General features: G+C 39.9%; 1 pseudogene across 1 annotated transcript; it reads right to left on the bottom strand.

Annotated features, from left to right (window-relative positions):
- Positions 1–1,358: 1,358 nt before the first annotated feature.
- Positions 1,359–5,982, bottom strand: LOC117272159 (excitatory amino acid transporter 1-like; annotated as a pseudogene). The gene is made up of 10 exons (XR_013492397.1): positions 5,870–5,982; positions 5,468–5,710; positions 5,092–5,229; positions 3,571–3,778; positions 3,422–3,464; positions 3,255–3,330; positions 2,921–3,095; positions 2,246–2,760; positions 1,848–1,982; positions 1,359–1,592 (listed from the first exon to the last, which is right to left on the bottom strand). The product of XR_013492397.1 is annotated as an excitatory amino acid transporter 1-like (transcript).
- Between the last annotated feature and the right edge of the window lie 367 nt (positions 5,983–6,349).

Below are 6,349 nucleotides of genomic sequence, written 5' to 3' on the forward strand. Positions count from 1 at the left end.
ACTGCAAGGACACAGTGTACTACTCATCACGTTTAAGATACATGGGTTGGACTGACCTCTTGATGACCTCATAAAAAGCCTGTGTCATATTTGACAGGGTTTGTGTATTTCACAACCGGACTTATGGGCTGTTTTTCACAAAGTCCCCTAGACCAGTGGTTCCCAACTGGTCCAGCAAAACACAGGGTCCAAATGTATCCTTAGTCATTAGTTCAAAGTGCCACAGTTTAATGCATTCAGCGTCATACTTGCATTTGGCCATGTTGTTGAGCTTGCTAGCTTGCTGTCTCTGTCAAATAGCTGTCCATTTGTCACTCACTCTACAGCAGAAAACAGCACTTCAAAATAAAAGCTCTGTGCTGGAAATTTACTGTAGTTAGAGATTAAGTGTGTTTTTTTTACAAACTTGACACATTTGTGAGTCATTTGCGGTCCATTCAGAATGGACCCATGACCCACTTTAAACCGCGACCCACTAGTTGAGAATCACTGCTCTATACTATTAAATAATAGTTCTCATAATAGAGTTCCCACACTTGCTTAACCATCTTATTAAGGACTTTCTAAATTACCTCAAATTCAAGGACCTAACATGGCAGAGTTTGAGACACTGATCAAGGTTAATTACTGTTACAACACTGGGAATTTTATAATGACAACCATCAAGCTTTACAGAAGCCCACAGACAACAACTGTGCTGTGTTGCACTGATGGCAGACAACGTAGTCTCCTGCCTTTTCGAACACAGCACTGAATAACAATCACTGTTGCATACATGTGACCGTCACACTTTCCCCAGGCAGGTAGCACATGAAACAATGACACTTGGAGACACTCGTGCAGATCATAGCCTTTTTACTAATGTTAAGTAAAAAATATTAGAGGAACTTTAATTTTTTTTTTTTACGTACTTTCGATGACCCACGTCTATTCCTGTCTTATTTAAAAAAACTATGGCTTTGATTTCCTGTCAAATCAAACTTTCAAGAATTTCAAGGACACATGGGAACCCCTGATAGGACAACTTCTCTCTCTAGTAAACAAACAAACAAACAAACAAAACAACAAAAAATATACTTACCCAACCTATATGTTGTGACAAATGAGACAAATCTCTTTTGTCACAATCCACAAAGTACACTGATCTGTTTCTCTCGACAGTAAACATGTTTTATTGGAATTTTATCAGTGGGGAATAACGGCAGCCACAGGTTTTATGATGACATTTAAAAAAAAGTGACAGACCAATTCACAATCCTGTTCCACTAACATGAACATGAACTTTTTTCTAAAGCGCTAAAACATGTTCCTTGGGAAAACTGTCCTTATTGCAAACTAAATGATTACAGGCTGCTACTGTATACAGTATACTGTATAAAAAAATAATGTTATCATGTAATAACACATGACATAAATATTAGCCATTGGACACAGATCCTGTCAAGTCTCATGATGCTCAAACCTGGGAGATTTCATCCATCAGTCTTTTTTCTGCAGAGCCGGAGGGCTGCAGCTCACATTTGGACAGATGTTGCACTACACCCACACCGATACAATCCCCCAGCACATTGATGGTAGTCCTCACACGATCCCTATCAACAAACAAGAAGATCTGAGGTTATAGCAGGAGCTTGCCGGTGTGATTTGACCACAGCTACACACAAGTTTATGGCTTTAAATTATGGCTTTAGTTTAAAGTAAAGTTACAGGATACTTCGAACTCCATGTCTAACCCTAACCTCAAACTCAAAATCCTCAAACAGACCTTTGAAGAAGTGGAGATCAAATGATCAAATGTTTCCTCACTCTCAAAATCTCAAACTGTTATTAGTTGCATGTGCACTTACAGAATCCAATCAACCATTATGAGCAGTGAAATGTCTTCAGTGGGCAGTCCAGCCGACTCCAACACAATCACCATGGATACCATGCCAGCCTGTGGGATGCCTGCAGCTCCAGTGCTTGCAGCTGTGACAATCAAACTGAACAGGAGAAACAGTGATGGTTATGTAATGTTAGTCTTGTTTGTGCATAAGAAAACAGCCACAACCCAATAACCGTGCTCTTAGGCTTTACCAATCATGTTTGTGGAGCCATGAACTGAAAGGTAACATTTTGGTTTAAGCATCAAGAAGAATAAGAGCAGTACTTACTCATCGTCCTCAGTAACTCACAGAAGTTGGTACATGGACTGAAATACATATATATATTTGAACAGTCTGAGCACAGTGTGTTTTGAGCTTACCTGAGTGCAATGATTTGACCCAGGTTAAAATCAATATTATTGACTTGGGCAATAAATAATGCAGCTACAGCTTCATAGAGTGCTGCGCCATCCATGTTCATTGTGGCCCCGATAGGGAGCATAAGGCGTGTCACTTGTTTTTCCATGTTGTGATTTTTCTCCATACAGTGGAGGGTAACAGGTAGGGTTGCAGAACTGCGGAAAAAAATGATGAAGCCATTAACACAGTGGTCATGTGTCTGCTATGGGTTTAATGGCATTAATATAGGTGTTAGACTCACCTTGATGAAGTGCCAAAGGCAGTGGTAAGAGCTTGGAGTAGACCACCCATAAAGCTGAAGGGGTTCTTACATGTGACAATAAAAAAGATGAGAGGAAGGGTGATGAGGCTGTGGATCAGGAGGCCAATGAAGACAGTGAGACCATACATGGCAACTTCACTGCCTATCTCTTCTGCGTCTGTCATCTTCACAATCTGTCCCGCCAGTAGGAAGATGATTCCCACTGGGGAGTACCTGTGATACAGAGGGGAGGCACGGCAGAGGACAGGCAAAGGGAGAGACTCAGTCTTGAGGGAGTCACTGAGTATGTCAATATTGATAGCTAATATGAATTAAATGGCACATTCACACAACACACGGCCAGTTCATCTTCAGGAAAGCTTCCTATGCTTACCAGAGGACTATGCTGACCAGACGCATAATGGCTTTATTCAGGCAGTCAAAGAAATCCCTCACAGGTTTTCCCTCACTCTCCATACTGCCGAGGACGAGGCCAAAGGCAACAGAGAAGCACAATAGACCCAAAATATTGAATCCGTTTGCGGTGCCTGGCACTGGCACTCTGTCATCTATAGAGATCCAAGGGAATGTCGTTAAGACAAGTTGTGTAGTGCCAATGTAACAATAATGACAATCAGACAGATGCCAAATGAATCCTACACTGGGTTAGACAAATATTTGGTTTTCAGTCACAGGAACAGAACAAAAAATAAAAACAGGAAACTCACTGTCTTTACTGGTCTCAGTCGTATTGACACCAAGACTCTTTACTGCTGAATCACTCCTGGAGTAAACTGTTTTATACTAGATAAAACATATAAGCAAATGTTAACTGTTACTGAGTATGAAATTGTGACAGTAAAAATATAAAAACAAATCATAGCCATTGCCTTACCTTTCTGAAACAAGCCTCCACCAGATTTGAGGGAATCATGTTTCTATAAACCAAAAACACTCATTAGGTGTTTTATATACCAACTGTATCAGTACATGTTGCCTGTAATTTACTCTGAAAAAGTGTCCTTGGAAGATTTTGACACACACCTGATTAGATCAAGAAAGGAATCCACCGTCTGCACAGGCTCTGTATTACCACTAGAGGACACTAAGTCAGCAGTGGATGATTTTCCTGGTTGGATAAGAATGGCTAAGGAGATGCCAGTGAAAGCAGCAATCAGTGTGGTGACCAAGTAATAGCCAAAGACCCTTAGCCCAATTTTCCCAAAAGCCTTCCTGTCCACAGATGACATTACTGAAATAAAAGAAAACGTCTTCAGTACAATAGTACATTAAATATACATCTTTCATGTAATTGTAGTAATTCAAATACAGTGATACATATGTTGGGTTTGATAACTTATTATATTAATAAATTATATACATGCAAAATAAGAACCACCGATAAAGGGGGCAATTTTAGAAAAATTCTTTGAGATGTATGTACAGTTAGAGCTCAGGTAGGCAGTTTAAATTTGGCATAAATGTGCAAATTCGCATAATAAACTTTGAACATATCGTAATTCAAATGGACAGAGAGAACAGTAGGCTTCGGCACTTCCTCTTGGCTCTGTTTCTTAGGTTTAAGCAAATGTCGAGAGACTTCGGCCAATCACAGGTCATTTCAGAGAGAAGGTGTTCCTATTCTACAAATGCAGATACATTTGTGTCCCTTTTGTGGAGTCCTGACTCAGTGGCGGACAATCATGCAGACAAAGGGACCTGACAGTCTCAACACCCCACCAGCTCAGTGAACTTTCTGTTGCTGCTGTTACACAGGTAAGACCAGGTGCTGCAGCTGGCCAAATCTGAGCTGCCACAGCTGCCAACTGAAGTGCATCACTCAAGCTGCAGCTTGCTCTCCTCTCGGGGAAACAGTTCACTATGGCACGGAGCGAAGTGAAGGGATGGTGGGGTGGTTAACGCTAGCTACCTAGTTCTTGTCTCACTTGTGGTCTGATAAACGGAGACAGAGAGAGAGCGGGGCAAGGAGGAGCTGAGCTAATGTGCCATGTGCAACTGTACTAAGACATAAGATTAAATAAATCAATGTATGAGAAACACTGTGTTACTAAAGCACATGCATGCCTGTGGTCATCTGGTGGGAGGTGCTTGGAACCAGAAGGGTGTATTTTCAGATTATGCCTTTTCTAGATTTCTGCCTACCACAGATTTAAGAAAAAATGTTGAGGCCCTACACACAGTAATTTAAAGAAAACACCTTGATTGATTCTCAGCTTGAAGAGTGAACTGATCAAGGTCATAATATCAAACTAAAATTAAGGTGAAAGGTTAAAGACAAACTAAACCTAATCTACAATGTAAAGTAAAAAAGAAAAAGCTAAAGTAAAGAAAAGTAAGGTGTTCTGCACACAGACAGAATTCCACCTTAAGGCTTAGTAACACTTGCAACAGCCACTATGTTGGCTTTTAGTTGTGTCAACCGTGATGATTATTATCAGAGTGCTATTACAATGTGTACGATGTGGGTCAAACCATTTCATAATCAACTGATTAAAAATCATGCTTGAGTTAAAGTTTAACCAAGCCAGAATGTGTGGATCTAACCTGCAATCACACTGGAAATAATGAGAGGAAGCACCAACATCTGCAGGATTCTGATCAGCAGCTCTCCAGGATAGGTTAAATATTTTACATCCCTGGCTGACATATTAATTTGTCGTAGAGCAAAGCCCAGGCCAATCCCTTAGAGAAACATAAATACAAGGCAGCAAGTCAGTGTATCATTGAAAGGGTGAATTAAAAATATCAAATGCAGAAGAGCCAATACACAGAGCAGTGCTGGAGACGTAACACACTAACACAAAGAATGCAAGCAGCAGGTTGCAATTTGTACAACAACTGTATATGATAGAGTAATGGTATAATAAAAACATTTCAGGCTTTACAGGAGAATAAAGTACAGTGTTTGAAAACCACTTACCTAATGCAACAGCCGCCATTGTGAGAACAACGAAAGCATTTCTTTTGAGGAAAGCCTTAACATTAGATCCATTCTGAGATAGCGATACATGACCTGAGGTCCTACTACATTTGTTGTTTGTTTGGTTTTCCTGGGGTTCACGAACCTCCACTGAATCCAACACAGACAAGTCAACGGAGCTTGACAGCATCTCTTATGTGATTAGTCCAAACAAGTATAGACTGCAGAAAAAGACATCTCTCACTAGAATTAACAGAACAAGCACCATTAAGATGTTAATCTTTATGGAGTTGACAAAGTTTGCTGACAGACATTAAAGCTAAAAAATACAAAAATGGAAGCAGGTGAATGTTGTGGAAAAAAAAACTTATGAGGTATGAGGTAAATTATAACAATACTTACATTATCCTGAGTCTTTTGGTACGGATGGAAAAGAAAGATCACCTTTAGAATACTAGTCCTTGAACAGTATCAATGCGTGAAGTCCAGTCACTCCAGTAACGACAGCATGGTTGATACGGCAGTGGGAAAGTCTAGTTTTTTTCCTCTTGGCAGACTGACAGATTCTTCAACACAATGATTTTACCACCCTCCATTTGCATATGACTTGAGGGAAAGGTGCAGACATAATTCTTTATCTTTTGCTCTTGGTTGCTTATTAGATCCAGGATTGCCACTTAGAAGATGATATCATTCAATCAGATTAATAAAAATAAAATATCAAATCTTCAATTCAAATTTTGGGTTAAGTATGAATGTTTTAGCATGAAAAGCCCTAAAACCATTTTCCCACGTGACTTGATGTAAGTGTCTACACAATGTCATTGCTATACATATAAACCCACATACTGCTATGGACACCATATTAGTTCAGTTCTGAAA

This window comes from Epinephelus lanceolatus, chromosome 12 (assembly GCF_041903045.1).
Source record: "Epinephelus lanceolatus isolate andai-2023 chromosome 12, ASM4190304v1, whole genome shotgun sequence".
Lineage (NCBI taxonomy): Eukaryota > Metazoa > Chordata > Actinopteri > Perciformes > Serranidae > Epinephelus > Epinephelus lanceolatus.